Raw genomic sequence first — 17,193 nt, forward strand, 5'->3', positions numbered from 1 at the left:
TTTTGTTTGTCATCCTGCTCTGTGCTCCTTAGGCATTTCATGATGAGGAAAAGAAACCCTCTACAGTCAATTTGTTCAATTGACTGAAGTATGCACAAAAGTAAAGAGCTGTTTAAGACATTGGGTCTTTTGTTTCTAAGCATGATGTCTACTTCTATTGAAGAGTTGTTACATCTAAATATTTAAATATTTTTATGTACTATATAATATTACAAATTTATGTAAATACATATTATAAATATGTAAAATTAAAGTGGTTGTAAATTATTTTTCTTCCCATCTAGTAGGTAAAAGGAAATTTTGTTGCATGCACAGAGACCTAGCATTTAAATCCCTTTACTGATAACAATTATGGACTCTCTTAACTTTATGTTAAAATTTACCAATTTTACTCCATTTCCTACCATAAGATCTTTCTCAAGTCCTGCTGGAGCACTGCTTAGCATTCTGTCTTTCAGTTTTCTCTGGCCTTTATGTGATTACTGAGCACCTCTACTCTCATATTACCCAATTTTTTTTATTTCCCTCAAAGGAGACCTGAGAATCAGCATATCTAAAAGAGGTAAGCTAATAAGTTACAACACTTAGTATAGAGGGGTTTTTAAACTCTAAGTGAATGAATGAAAAATGAATTAATTAAAATGTGAATGAATTAACATATTGCAGAAAGTAATGCCTATTCATTATCAAAGTGGAAGAGTGAACTGAATGAAGTTTGCAAGGGACCCAAAACCTGTCCTGAGCCTGATGGGTATTCTGGTCTGGAGGTGGTGCCAAAATGCCTAATTTGGAGATGATGCACAAATTGTGGCAAATACATTAGAGGTCAGGATAAGACATTTTAAAAATATCCTGACAAGTTGGAGGAATGATCTGAAAAATTAGGATGTGTTTCAATAAAAACAAGCAGAAAATAACATGGCTAGACAAAAAAAAAAAAAAAAAAAAAAAAAAAAAAAAAAAAAAAAAAAAAAGCAGTAGGAAAAATGTTCTCTGAGGTAAAAAAACACCAGTTACCCATAAGATGATTGGAATATTGGGATATTGTGGGGGACTCTGAGTTGAAAGTGAGTCTTGATTTTAAAAAAAAATTAAGCGGAGGTACTAGGACAAAAAGCAAAGATAATGCTGAGAAATGTTAGGTAATCTTTCCACTCCACTTAGCTGAAGTATTACTTCCACTTTGTGACAGTAATCCTCAAAAGGATGTGAGCCAAGAGGGCCCGTCTGCCATACAGCAGTGATAATCACAGTAGACTTGGTCACATAAATATTGAGGAAATACTAAGTAGTCTTGGGGAAGAATACAAGGAAAAGAAAATAATAACTTGAACCATGTCATACACGGATAGAGAAGGCAGAAACATTTGGCTTAAATTAAAATAAGAAAACTCGGGCTATATATTGGAAACACTCTAATGGAAGGATGATATCTGACCCCCTGGACATTTGGAGTACGTGTCTTTGCTTTTGACTTTGGAAGTCTACAAGAAGAGGCTGAACATGAGGATCAGGAGTTATTCCCTAGAGGGATTTTTCTAACACCGTTTCTTTGGGTTTTTTTCTGTGACATATTTGCTATAAAAAGAAGCTCTTTAATGGAGTTCCAATTAACAAGCAAGAAAGATTAAAGTTTATTGTATATTGCCAAATGTACAGATTGATGTAATATAAATTCGTGTTTTAATAAGATTATATTCCAATTAATGTTTGGGAAGTACTACAGGTCAACATTACAAAGAGCAACAGAAAAAGATTTTGTATTTTATTGTCTTTCTGGTTATATTGTTATTTAAAGGACTGATGGGAATTAAGAGTTAATGGTCTTTGTAAAACTTGTTTTGCTTGCAGCTGTTTTGGTTCTGTCATTTGATACCCATGCTAAGCATTTAGAGAGTGAACACAGTTAAGTTACAACTTTCTGTATAAATAACCTCTTTTTCATTTTAAGTAAATTCCTTTTAGTTTGTGCCATCCTGAAGATACAAGGTAGTGACTCAACCAGGTATATTCTGCTGACAGAATTTTATTATCTTTCTGCATGTTTTTTGGTACAAAATAGCTATATATGGATTTTAAGTTATCTTTCCTTTAACTTTAGTGAAAAAAATAATTTAAAGGCTATAAATGACTCTAAAAGTATATCCTGATATCTGGTGGAAAGCAGTGAGATTTTGAAAGAGAGTGCTTGAATTTGACAACTGACCCTTTCCATGAAATTATATTTACCCACAACAGTTGTGGGTTCCAGCAATTCTCATGCTCACCAAATAAGTTTTGAGGCCAGTATTTACTGAAATTGTTCACAGTAGTGGTAGCCAAGGAAATATTTGAATATTGCTTCAAAGGGAGAAACTCAAAGTAATCAGGAGTGTTTCAGACAAATAAGACATCTCTGTTTACCCTAACCTTGCTTTTGACCACTGGTTATCAGTGTTTTACTTTAACCCTCCCCAGGTGCCACATATGTCTTTCGTAATGTGTGTTGTTAGTGAATCTACAGAGGAAACAGGAGAAATGGAGATGCTGGAAAACTGATCTTCAGAGCTGGACCTTACATGGAGACTGTAGAATTTGAGAACAGAGTGCTATAGGTCATCTGCTTGCCTGAATTCTTGATTATGTCTTTATGTCAGGTACCCAACCTACTTTTCCTTCTTATTTTGTTCCTCTTCTGCATTCACAAAATAAAAGTCAAGTGACTGGGAGAGATCAGTGCATAGATTGAAACTTGTGACTGAGCCTTAGTTCACAAAGGAAGGATACAAAAATGGCTGGAAGGGAAATTAGTCAATGAATCAAGCAAGTAAATAATTTTCAGTTCAAGGAACAGATGTGTGTTTGCCTTTTCCTGTTATGGTTTAAATGGAGAGAGTTTTTTTGATATCCAGGTTGCAACTGTATGCTGAAAATAGTACTCATTCATTTTAATATCACCCACATAATTTACAAATTCATGCATGCATGTGATTGTACCCATCCTCTGGCCATAGACTTTGCCTTCACAAGATTAGATTAATCACAATCTCTGCATGATTTAAGTCCATCTGGAAAATGAAGCTAGTGCAAAATCTGGCTGCCTCAAACCTGGCTGCTCTTCTAAGAAAGTATTGTGCCTTTGTGAAGTTCACTGCACTTTTGCCATATGATCTCCATTGGCTACCAGTAGCCACTTGAATATTTTGACCTTTTAAGCTCTAAATAATTGCATACTCAAGAGTTTAGCCTGCTCTTGTCTTATTCCTGAACCAGCTGCAAGTAGCAAACATGCTGGATTCATTTTCTTCTACCAAAGAGAGAAATCTTGGCAAAGAATGGGCTGTGATACCTTGTTCAGACTGAAAATGTAGTCATCTAGTTAGTCCTAACTTGCTCAGTATGCTAAAATCTTTTCTGTTTTGGCCTTGATCTTCAAAAGATTGTAGTACTAAGCAAAATAAAAGAGCAAATATGATTAATGTTTAGAAAGAGCTGTCTATCTAAGTCCTTTCTTTGATTTCTTTCTAATTGGGGGTCATACAGCATTGTTTCATACTAAATGATGCATGTTGTTTTATGCAGAAAGATTTTTTTTTTTTAATTGCATCTCCCTTGATTTAAAATCAGTCTTATTCTGTATGTTTTCTAAAATCCACAGGGTTTGGAGCACTTTGTCTCCAAACCCTTGACAACCTCCCCTCTCCCTGCCTACATCAGGCATCAGTTTAATAAATGCAGTTCAAAGGAACAAGACACAGTCTGAAGTTGAAGCACCTTTTTGGCAGCTGAGATTGGCATGAGAAGGGTTGAGATGAGGCACAGATTTCCTCCAGCTGCTTTGCACTAAGATAATCAAGATTCAGCAAGGGCACAGTGAAGCTTAGAGAAGTCAGTTGCTCTGGTGAGGCCACCTACCTTCAGCTGGAAATAGACAAGATCAAGATGCCACAACCAGTTTTCTGAAAGCCTCTTTTTTTTGTTGGTGTTTTGTTTTGTTGTTTTTTTTTTCCTTACAACCCTTCTATTCTCAGAGTAAGCAAGATGAAAAATAGGCTCTAGTTCAAGGGCATAAATGGATTTTTCAAAAAGACAAAATGTAGTTCAAAAATAGGTAAGAAGGATAACACACTAAACAACCAACACTAACTAGAAAGTTGTTTGTTGCACAATGAGGGAGAATTGTACAGGAACATGACAAGACATCAAAAGCAAGACTGAAAAAGAGGTAATAGCTGAGCTGTAAGGAGCATTAATTACTAGAGAGTGGCTGGTCTTGAAATCAAAGGGTGAAATGAGTTGTTTGTCATATAAGCTCTATAAAAGGTAACAACTAACATCTCACTAGGCATGTTCAATATTAAAGCGGTATTTCTGTTCTCACCCACATTATGTTGCCTTAGAAAGTGTTCATTTCCTTGGTTTAGGAAACAGAAATGCTTTTAAGTGAAACATTTACCAGACGTAGGCTCAGTTCTATGTTTGCTTTCAAAATGTCATGATTCACCTTTGTTTTGACTTTGTATTTACAAAGCAACAGGAGACCATTATCCAGCAACAGGAGACCATTATCTTGTCACCCCTGTGGGGTCTCCAAGGTATATGGCAGAGGGACTACTCCTACAGACTACTAATTTAGTTTCTTCTGCTGCAGCTATCTGTGCAGAGAAATTAGCAGCCATACTAATTCACACAAAACCCATGTATACAAGGGAAAGGACATAACATCAAATAGCATGCAAAAGAATGGAATTTAACCTCTTTCACATTGAATCACAAATATGGATAAAAATAGAAGAAACAGTCATAGTATCAGAGTAGTGAGTTGTGCAACCCCAGGATATTAGCTTGTGCCAGAGACCACATTTTGGTACAAGGAATGTCAAAAGATTGACGTTTTCAACACTGAATGTAAAAGCTACTGGAGCTGAAGCATTTGCCAATAGCATTGCTAAGCCATTCTAAATTCACTTATGAATTGGAAGATGATAAAGGAGAAAAAAGCAGAAACTGAGTGCACATATAGCAGAACACAAAACCAATTTTCCACTCCCGCTGTGTTTACAGGCAAGACAGCACTGGACTATGAAGTCAGGAAGTATTACAGTGGGCGCATACTACCCCAATTCAGATTAATACACCTGACAAAAGTCTTAGGAAATTCAGTGGGTTTATAACTTTCTACAGTGGACATAATATCATAAGAATTGATGATTTGCCAGGCAGAGATTAACATGGTGCTTTGTACCGAGACAATGATGAAACATTTTCCAAAATTCTGTGAACTTTTCTATTAAATTTCTTAGTACTGCTGTTAAATAATTGGTATATTAGCATGATAGTAGAGCTTAAAGCCCTGTGGGATAACTGCTTGGAATTTTAGATAAACAAAGAAGTTTTTGAGAGGGAAAATGGAGACATGGAAGAGTAAAGGGTCTTATCAAGGTCCTCTAAACTTTGTAATTTTTTCTTGTCTAGCATATATCTTTTTGCACTCTGTGGTTCCCTCACAGACTGCAGAAATGTTCCTAGATAACATTTTGCCACAGCTCTTCTCTGTGCCATGCTGTCAAGGTGAGAAGTGGCATACTTATTTTAGGTAAGGACCATACTCACTCTGTACATGTTCATCCATAAAATAATAACTAATTTGAAGAGAACTAGGAGAAGAACAATAAACACTGAACATATACACCAAATAGGGGATATCTATCTTCTTTCCAGTTTTAAAATATGTGGGGCACAAGGGGAGGAGAGGACAGGAAAATGAAAACAACCTGAAGGACGGAATCATTGAAGAATCACTGTCTTCAGCAGCCACATACTTTCTTTGTGATGGTATAGAAAAATTGTTATTGAAGTTATGTGACATGTTAGATGGGAAAGGGTAGAAGAACTGAAAAAAAAATGGGTAAGGGAAGAAAAGTAATACCATAACAAAAAAATGTTCAAAAAATGCTTTGATCAGCAATGTGAAGGTATCATTAAATACAAATTATGCCTTTCATCTTAAATTATTTGTGGAATTCTATTACCAGATGGATAGTTGCACCTCTGGGTAGTGAGCCCCGAAACAAATAAAGGCTGGAAAACACTGTTAGTCTTCATGCTGAAGACATCTGTTGATCTTTTGTTTTGATACCATTTCATATCATTTTTTGATGTTTCCTGCCAGCCTAAATGTTTTTATGCTGCTTTGTTTCCTCTTGCTGTTTTCAGGGATTTGTTTTTTATGGTAATTTTCCTTGTAAGTTACTAATTCTTACATCCACAAAAGAGTAACAATTTCATCAGGGAGCTGAGGCTAGTTTCAGACATCTAAAACTGGAAGGGTTCACAGCCTTACCCTGGTGTAATTTAGAACAGCTGCAGACCAGTTTTAAACCAAGCTGTCCTGCCATTTCCCAGCAAGGAAATTCCTGGGTATGACAAATGGTGGTATACGTGGGAATAATCAATGCAACATAAAAATAAAATCAATTCTCTTTCAAAGTACCTATCTGTCTAGCTAAAATCTACTTTGCTCCAAGACAGGAATATAGGAAATATGTTCTTCTTAAAGCAGGAAGACAGAGTGCTCAAAACAAAGGTTTTATCTTGCAAATTCTGAATCACTCATGCTGCACAAAATCTCCTGAAAAGCAGTGTTCCAACATACCAGAAGTATGTAAACCAAAAGAAAAAAATAAAACATACACATGGCAAAGATTACTCAAAAGCCAAAAAAGAAAATGTTACCAAGCCTTATTATTGCCTTATTTTTGGGGGCAAAATGACAAATTTTCATGTCAGGACATCTACCAAGCTTGCATGTTGGAAGCAGGAGTCGTTCCAATTGCTGAAGCATTGGTGCATGATGCTGGAGGAGCAGAAAGTAGAAAGTGAATGTCTTGGATCAACACAACTCATCTCTGAAATGCCCGGCATCAAAAATTCATTAAGCAGAACTTTTAGTCTAAAAATCTGGAGTAAAGTAAAAATGATCAATGAACATGGCTTGTAATTCAGTGCCACAGGCAGTTGTGATTATTTAGAACCTACCACAGTTGTAATACACAAATTTCACTTGTCATTTAAGAAAACTTAATGTACTTGGTTTTTGTTACGTCATGATTTCAGGGATAACTCCATGGGTTAAAAGCACTATTTTCGTGTTATATTGTAGACACCTTGAATTGAATTGAATTGAATTGAATTGAATTGAACTGAATTGAATTTAATTGAATTGACAGAAATACATGAAAAAACATGGCAAGATATGAACGTCCCAGTGACACTGAATTGTGAACTGGGAGACAAAGGATCTATTATAAACTTTAGAACTATTTCAGTCTGAATTTGAGCCATTAAATTCACATCTCTGTGAAACCTGTGCTTCCTTCCTCTGCTTCTTGGATTTTATACTTTAGAATATAGTTCTCACTATATCTGCATATTGTGTTTCTTATGTCAGAACTGTGATCTGACTCTGGTCTGCTAATACTACTGTAATGTAAAAGGAAAAATAAAATAACTAAGAAAATTTAGGTGTGCCAACGAATAAAAAGGAACTATAAGCACATGAAATTTTTAAGTCATGACAAAAGACAACAAATCTCTTGTCACACATGAGCTTACAGGAGAAGAAGAAAGGACATGCCTATTGATTATGGTTTGTCTCCTTAAGAGATTGAAATGTATAAATTCCCATTCAGTCAGGCCTCTGCCTGACTGAATAATAATTACAATTACAATTACAATTACAATTACAATTACAATTCCATAGATGAAAATGTATTTGCTTTAGAATTCAAGTTGCATACATTGATTCCATGTGCTAATTTCTCACATGCATGTAAAGGTACTGAAATGTTATGACCATTTCCAAAAACTCCTCTAGGAAAATAAAGTAAGATCCAAGAAAAAAGTAGTTCCTTAGCCCTAATTATGATCTTGAAAACTCTAGGGCCTATTCCTGAATCCAGCTAAATTCTGTCTGCTTTTAGAGTTGTAGTATTTCATCTTGACAGAACAAGTCTCTTCTTCCAGGAGACCATTAGCTAATGTGAGTGCACTTCACATTCTTTATTTCTGTTTGGATGGTCTTAACTTTAACTGGTATTTTAGGAGAAAAAGGCAGTTAAAAGTTTTCTTCCATTTGCTTTGATGTTATGTAGAAAAAGTAATTTCTCTCTGGAAATGTGAATTTTGCTAGTTTCAGTTTAGTATCTGCTAATGAAATGTTTTGCATCTTAATTTTTGGTTTTGATGGAAATATTTTTGTTTGAATGGAATCTAATTTGGCTTACTACTTAAATGGTGTCTTTATATTAAAAATTAATTTTCAGAAAACTCTTGCCTGTAGTTAAATATACAGAACTGTGATCAATTACAGAATACCTTAAAAGCATGAATCTGAACTGCTAAGGGAAAATTCTAGATAATGGAATGTCAGACTCAAATCAGTCATTTAAAGCAATTTTTTCTTTCTGAATAAAAACATTATTTCTAAAGTTGTGATACAAAAAGATAGTTTCTTAATTTAAGCACAGAAAATGTGATTAGCATCCTTCAAGCAAAAAGCAAGAAAAGACACCAGTTTTTTGGAAGTGGTATCATTTAACCACTTTATCAAGAATTAGATGTGCTACTTTTGTCTGCTAATTGTTTTCTGAGTGGATTCCCTGATGCAGAATAACATGAAAAAAAAATTTTGAACAATACAATAAAACAAATTTAGGAAAAGGTCTACTTATAAGACACATCCATAAGCACACAAGGATTAATGTGAAAATGTGTGTGGAGGCATTCAGTCTATTGAAACATTTTCCATACTGCCTATTTTTTGTCTTCAATATCAAAGATTTGGAATACTCTTTCAGAGTAATTGTTGCTTCAGTAGGAGGCTTTTCCTACTGTTGCAGTAGTCAGCAATTTATAAATGCAGTCTCTGCTTTTCTGGAACACTTATCTCACTTGCTGTCACTCACTTTGAGCTGCAAAAGCAAAGTAATTCTGAAGGGACCAAATAGACAATGTGCAGCTTACCTGGACATCCAATGTGCAAAAGGAATCAAGTATGTTTTATTCAGACAACACATAATGCAAAGCCATCAAACAATTTCAACTCAGATTCAAAACTTTTCAGAAGAAAGAGGTATGACTGAGAGGCTATGTTGTAAAACCCCATTTTCAGAAGCTTAATGCTATCAGATGAAAAATACCATATGGATGAAGTTTCCATTGCTTATTGTCAGTCCAAAGATTTGGAGCGTGTGCTTGTGAGAATAGTTGTTAAAAGTCTATTCATTTACACTAAGACAAAGTGTTTTTCAGCTTTTTCTTGTTCTTCTGTCTTTTGTATTTCTCCCCGCAATGAAATGAAGTGCTGTCATCTGTCCAAAAAATGCCAAATACATCATGATGGATGAAGTAGAAATATGAGGAGGAGTTCACACAGCACGAGAAGTCAGCTGAAAAAATGAGGGAATTGCTTATCCAAACTGAGGAGAGTGAAAGAAATTATTTTGCTATGCTTAAAGAAGAAATGGTTACAAAACTAAACAATAAGTCTGTGAAATTTAATCCATATACATAGTATTATTTTTCCTGAGTGGTGTTGCAGTAACATATAAGTTTCCACCAATTCTTATGAAAGATATGTGGGATGCATGTCATTTTATGAAATTTATGCTTATGGAGTTATACAAAAGAATTCCCAGTTTGCTTTTTGTTGGTGTTGTTATTGGTTTATACCAACTGAAACAGTAGCTGATCAAAACCAAGAAAAAACAAAAAAAGAAAAAAAGAAAAAAAAGGGTTTTTTAATGCAAGGTCATGATTTTTAGATGCTGAATTATACTTCTGGAAATATTGGATGTTGAAGGAACCACATGGTATCTGTCTTTGTAAATGCTAGCAAAACTGCTGCTTATTTTATGGTAATTCCATAAATAAAAAGCAACAAACATCCTCTTCTCAAAGGAAGGTAGGTATGAGATTGCTGACTCTAGTCTGTGGTTAGGAGCTGTGACCTTAGCATGCCAGACATTATTAAATTGGCCATTATCTAGATTGTGCCACTATGCCAGTCAAAAGGAGATGGCAGAGAAGGCAATATCAGGACTCAAACCACTGCAAAGTCAGTTATCTTGTCTAAGTAGGTCCTATTATCCTATTACCCATTATAAATTTTCCTATTATCAGAGAAAAAGAGAGATGAGAAGAGCATCTCTGAAGATAAGTAATCTAAAAATAGCAACAGTATCTAAAATAGATACTTGCAGAGAAATTTCATGTGGATAACCAGCTTCAAACATATATCTATTTTTCACCTGTTGAGAATAAGACAAGGTGATAGCCAGTCTACCTGTACAAGCTTTCAGTGTAATTTACTTTAGCTATGGGGTGCTGAAATCTGTAATCCATCACATCCATTTTATTTGCAATCGTTAAATTCTTGAGGTGTATGTCTGTATCTTGCAGTCAGACATGTAATTGCATCAGCATTCCATCTGATACTGACCCAGGTGAAATAAATTTCCACAGCTTTTCATTAGCCTGATTGGGACTGATGCTCTATTTAAAGGGAAAATAATACTTTAGAAATGAGAACAGCACCTGGTGTTTTTGAGACACTTTCATAAATGGTTATCCTAGATAAACAAAGTCTGAAGTGATTTGAGTAGGCTGAGAATTCAGCTGTTTCTGCAAACTCAAATAACACTCAAGATTCTTGGAGATATGGAAAACAGATTTCTAAGCTGCTAAGATATAATTAATCACTAAAATGTCATTTACACCAGAAACCTGGAAGGTGGTCAATCAGTCCTTGCTCTTCCAGTGAGGTATTAAAAATTTATATTAATAATTAGTGTTAGATTTGCAAGGGACATGCATAAGCTAGGCCAAAGCAGTTTGGGAAAAAATGAACTTTCATACAGCATCCAGTGTCTGTAAGAATCCATGGTTAAATAGTTTCTGTTTCCTCTGTTGTGCAGCTGGAAAGTGCTGCATCTGCCATCCTGCACCACTGTTACTGGCTAATGAACTTCACCAATGTAGGGAACACATTTGGGCTTGGTAATTACAGACTTACAGACACCACTACAAGCACCACAAAGCCAGAAACCTCAATAGTTGTCCAGAAGTCTTCAAATTCTTTCTCATTAAATTTTCTAGCTGATAGAAACAAAAGTTTATTTCATTGATACAGAGATATTGTAGCCCTCTCTGAACATTTGTCAGTGAAATGCTGTGATGGGATTCTAAAGTGTGTTTATTAACATGTCAATAGTAATTAAATATTCTGTATAAAAATATTTGCAACTGTAAAATAGTTCCAACTATGTCTTATTTTAAAAATTGTAGTATTGGGCAAAGTTGGATAGATGAATATACAGCAAGTACAAAACTTTATGTTGTTATTAATGGCTGTATTTTCCTTCAACTTCATGGAACACTAATGAGCGATGACAGTCCAGTTGTTTCTCTCCCCTTTCCTAATGCAATGTGAGTATTTTAATGTTCAGCCTTTTTTTGTAATTTAAACTGATACCATTACATTAAGTGCATGACAGGGTCAGTACAGCACATCAAGCTAATTTATAGCCTCTGGCAATTACCAGCTCCCAAAGTTTCATAGCAATGCCAGATTTCAGTAACACTTTATTTTTCAAGCAACCATCAAAAATAAAGCATATATAATATATTGCAGAAGGCCATTAATTTTAAGTGTGGTGTCTATTCAGCCAGTGTACTTATTGGTTTCAGCAATTCTAAACTGATATTTTACCAGGAGAAATAAATCCTGATCTCTCCACTCTTAGGGCATTATGACCTAAATGCAGGGGCAGAACAGTAAATTCTCACATGACTGAAGCACTGCTCTCCTTGTAGATGTGTCCTAGAACTCAGTGGCAGAAAGAATCAAATTTGTGGAGTGACATCTCGGCCTCACTAAAGTCAGTGACAGAAATCCCACTGACTTCAGCAGGGATTTCACTGATGCATTTCCTTGTCAATGTGGTAGCTCTTATTACTCTAAATGCTGTAAGGCATTGTCCTTCATGCAGTCCCAAACCACATACCATTTTTAGGATTAAAGACTGCCTTTGTTGGCTTTAAAAACCTTACCCATTAGTTATTTTACTCTTTTTTTTCTTTTACTGGTATCCCCCACACACCCATACTCAGGAGGTATAAAGGAAAGGCAGAAAAAGACAGAGGTTGTCAGCAGCGAAGGGAGCACAGCTAATCCATGGCATACCTAGCTGTTCTTTGCATTCTTACCACCTAATTAAATGCACATTGTGGTGACCTTGGCCAAAGGGCACTATCTTTTCGCCTTTAGCAAAACACAAGCCTAGATCCTTCTAGTGCTGCTTCAGCTCCTATCTGTTGTATGTGATTTGAGTTTTGTTTTGTCACAAATTGTAAGTGCTTGAAGAATGCATTGTCATCAGAATTAAGTAAACGGGTCCCTATATTTATGCACATTACTAAGGAATTATTTGGAGAGACAAAAACAACATACTGGGATGAACCTATATGCACAGATGGAAATATTTAGCTGCTCGTTGTCACATTGGGGTGCTCTCTAGGTTTGCATTAATATCCAGTAGTAAGATTGCAGCATTTCATAGACTCTGCAAGTATGTAGTTCAAACTGTTTACAGAACATACATTTAAAACTGCCAGGGACAGGAAGGGTAGGCCTCAATATTTTGTTTGCAGGAGTTTTTTTGTAATTGTGACCTTTTACAGCAAAGTATAAATTCTAGATGAACTGATGTCATAAAGTTGGCCAAGTAAGGAACTAATTTATATAAACTCACGTACAAGATATCGAGCATCTGGCTCTTGCTGTAAAATGAATAAAAAGCACCTAAACCCAGTATTTATGTTGGACACTAGAGATCCAGTTATCAGACTTTACAGTGATTGCTGTCACTTTACTTTTTAGCTGTTCTTTATTATATATCCTCTACTGAGTCCTGGTTTTCCCCAGGTAGCTGGAATTCCAAGATTTTTGATCATCAATCAAGCCCTGTAGAATGATAGAAAATAAAATAGAACTCTTTTTGAGGCAGCTGATATATATCTGATTTCCTGCATTTCTCACATAAACAAAACTTTTTTAAACATCTAAACAGATGAAGATAAGAGTTGCAGCTGTGGTGCTACAGCGGAATTGCTCTGCATGAGACCATGGCAAGAGTGGAGCTTTGCTCATAACATCTTTGGAGTGAAATACAATAGAATTGTCAGTAGTGATACAACACTTAGCTAATCTCCATAATGGTGGAGCTGGGAATTCATTTAATAATGCTCACATTTTTAAGAGTGCACTCTGTGAATATTCTTTAGAGATTTAAATAATTGCTGGGATGTCCATCATTATAAAATATCATTTTTCCCCCATTACTGTGAAATAGAGGAATTAGTTAATTTATATCAATTTATCTAATAACTGTAAATGTGAGCAAAATATAATTACCTATAAATTGTTGATATAAATCTTTTTGGCAATTATATGAAGTAGTTTAATTATTCTAACTTTGTCTTTTTCTATTATTTTATATATACTGTACCTGTAGGATGACATTCAATGAGATGTGGCCAGGATAATTTTGGTTCTTCTTAGCTTTGTGAGGTTGAGCTGCCAGCTAGGGTTAAATCATTACAATGTTCCACTGGAAAGGAGGAAGATTTGAGTTTCAGTCCCTTCTCTAGTAGAGAAATTGTTTATCTTAATTAAGACTGTGTATCTTAATTAAAATAGATATTAAATAAAAGGAAAACATTATATAATTCAATTAGAAGGGGCGTAATTGTCCTTACAACAAAGATAACTTGACCATTTTGCTCACTGTTTTGAAAATCATTTCCAGGCATGTTCTACTGTGAGCTAAGGAGACTTATTCTCTATTCCTACTTACTTGTAGTCCAGAATCATGATTAATTATTTGAGGACTGTCCAGTGACCCCAGCTGAAACTTCTCTTTTAGCCAAAAAACTACACATTGCAAATAGAAATTTTTTCCATTAAGCACTCCTCTGAATTGAAAATTAAAACTAATTCCATGTAAAATATGAAAAGATTCATGATCAATTTTCCTCTACTGGTAGAAGAAAAGAGAGACAGATAAATCATACTGTGAAATTTAACCCTCCACAACATCATCATTTATTTGGGGCAAAACCATGCAGGAAGAAAGTAGGTATTACCTCAGTGCTGACTGACCTCAGTTCTGACTGGCTGTAATCTGTTGGGTTTTGCACAAAGGAGGCACAGTCTGGTATGAAAGAGCACATTGCCTCAAGTGACCATTCATCTCAAATACATGTCTCAATCCATCTCATCTGTTTTAACCTACAACCATTGCAGCCATTTATAATGGGATTCTATAGGCAGTGAATGGATCACAAGGGATCTTCAGAGGATCAGTAAGCTGAAGACAGGCCACAAGAAGTTTTTGAGGCCATGCATCTACATTTTCTCAGTCCACTTCATCTTGCCAAGACTTTTTGTTGATGCAGTTTTACTGCTACTAATCACTATCATTTCTATTCATTAAAATTTGATCCCTAAGGTAGGAAGGAGAGCTAAGGACACCCTTGGATAACCAAAAGCATCCAAAAGAAGTGTCAGAAAGCACTTGGTTGTCTGAGAGCAGCCAAAAGAAATGCCAGAAGTTATGCACTGGAATTAATTCCTTATTACTGGCCAACACTAAGCATTTTAAATAACAGGCACATTATCTTGTGTCTAGGCAGGTTTGGTAGGCCCGTGGCTGCATGATGACCATGGTCCTTGGAAGACAAGCACAGCAAGTCCTCAAAAGCATTTGTCAGCTTCTGATCGTCACATATTCTGTTCTGCTCAATTCAACTGCTGTCATGTATTTTCCTGAAGGACATCCCATTTTCACTCAAAAAAGGCTAGATTTTTCCCTCAGAAATTCAGAAACTGCTTCTTCATCCCATGTATGGGCTGCTTGTACATACACATCTCCATGAGGATGATTGCCATTCTCACCAGCCAACCCATCTCAGCTTACCCAGTACACGTTCTTGGGTGAGTTCACCTCCATTTTTCAGTAACAGCGTGAAGAAAAGCTTGCAAAAAAGTTCTATCTCTACATGAACTTTCTACTAAGAAAGCAGTTTTCCTCCTTTTTCAGTATATATTTTTTGTCCTGTGCTCCATCATGTATAACATATGGGCAATAATAATAACCTAAATATATATGGGGGAGAGGGAGGAGGTTGCCAAGACATTAAGTAAGAAAAAATATGCAGATTTTAGTGGTTCACAAGCTGACATATGTTTGCAGTGTTTTGCTGCTGATGCTGCAAAAAAAAAAAATAAATAAATTGAATCCAAAGATCACACTGGGATGTATAAAAAGGAGGCTAGCTTGCAAAATGCATTAGTAGTAGGGTTCATAAAGACAGTGCACCTAAAAAAAAAAGTGAGGAACAACCTTAAGGAAAAGTGTTAGTCCATATGCCTGCTCTCAGAACAGAAGCTCCAGTTGGTGCACTGCTGCTTTTCTGATTAGTCTTGTGGCACATCAAGCTATGAGTGACTGAAATTTCAGCAGATCTTGTTTTACTAATTTTATGAGTTTGCTTAATTCTTTATTCTTGAAATGCAGTTCTTACTGTCGCTGGCTTCTGTGAATCACAAATTCTTACCATATACATCGTCACTATTGTCCAAAGTTCTCCTTCTTTTGGATTCTCAAGCACTTCCTTCCAACTCTGCTCTTCAACAACTGTAGGTCTATTAATACAGTGTACCTCAGATTAAGTGTTTGAACCCTTCATGTTTTCTTCTATCTCCCCATCATTTTGAACAAGTTATACTTTTTCTAGGAAACTGTCAGTCAGCAGAGTTACACCACCACCTTTGGGTGATGCCAATTCAATCATAGTTTTGGTTGTGCATGAAACATTCGAGCAACTCACTTATTTTTCACACTTCTTGCCTTTCTGTCAAGTCACTTAAATTTGATGGATAAATTTAATAATGATAAGACAGTGGGAAAAGTCATTAGAAAATTGGACAGAGGATAAATGTCCTCTTGTTTTTGATGTTCAAGCTGCTACTTTCTTCTCCTAGTTTAAAGCATTAGTCACTAGATTAGTAGATAGCACAAAGTTGCTTTTCCCCTTTCCCATGCGGCAGAATATACCCCAGGTCAACTCAATATTACTACACGTACAGGAAACTGAAATTTTATTCATGACATCATCTCACTGCATTCATTTTCTCACCTATGAGAACATCTCCTGAGCTCTCTGTTCTCAATTTTGTTTCTAGAGTCAAGTAGAAAAATTCAGTGACTCCTGAAATTATTATTGACAACACAGATCTGAAAAAAATACAGCATACATATTCATAATTATTTTTTCACTAAATAAGTGCTCATAATGTTTATTCAATAATTGGAATCCTCATTACACATGCAACATTCATCATGGTGTATGGGCACAATCTGTTCTGGCACTTCCTCCCACCTTTGAAAATGTGACTATGCAAAAGTATTGAAGTTGTCTAATGTGGTACTGTGCAATAGTAATTCCTTTTAAAGGAATATTTTCAAAGCAATTTCAGGCTTGGTCACCAAAAAACCCTAAAATAAATGTGTAATATTAGTTGATTTAGGCAAACAACTTCATTATATTGGAGTAGTCTTATCCCGAACTGGAGCCATATTGGTGTTATCAGAAGGACATCATAAAATTTGACTATATATTTGAGCACAGATAATATCAGCAATAATTCACAAATTTCAGGGCTGCAAATTCTGGTTTACATGTGCATGTTTTTGAAACTCTAATGACAGAGATTAGTAATGGACACAACAGAGAAAATCTACTATCATTTTCATTCAATATTAACAAATCAATATTGGTCTAAATTAATAGTGGTCCCTGTATGCAAAGTTCACTGCAAAGGTATAGAGAATGAGAAAGACATTGAATAAAGTCACCTGCTGGGCTAATGGAATTGAAAGAATTTATCCATTCTGGCATTTAACTGTGCAGTTTCATAGCCTTAGTTTCTGATTCTTGCTCACTTTAGCAGTGCATGCCTCTAACCCATTAGATTTGACAGTCACAGATGGTTTCACAGAAGTTTTTCTGGTATATTGGCTACAAAAGCTGGTTTGGATTGGAATCAAGCTGTTTATTGCTGAGTATGATGTAACACACTGATGTTGGTGA

This window comes from Lonchura striata, chromosome 3, assembly GCF_046129695.1.
Source record: "Lonchura striata isolate bLonStr1 chromosome 3, bLonStr1.mat, whole genome shotgun sequence".
Taxonomy (NCBI): domain Eukaryota; kingdom Metazoa; phylum Chordata; class Aves; order Passeriformes; family Estrildidae; genus Lonchura; species Lonchura striata.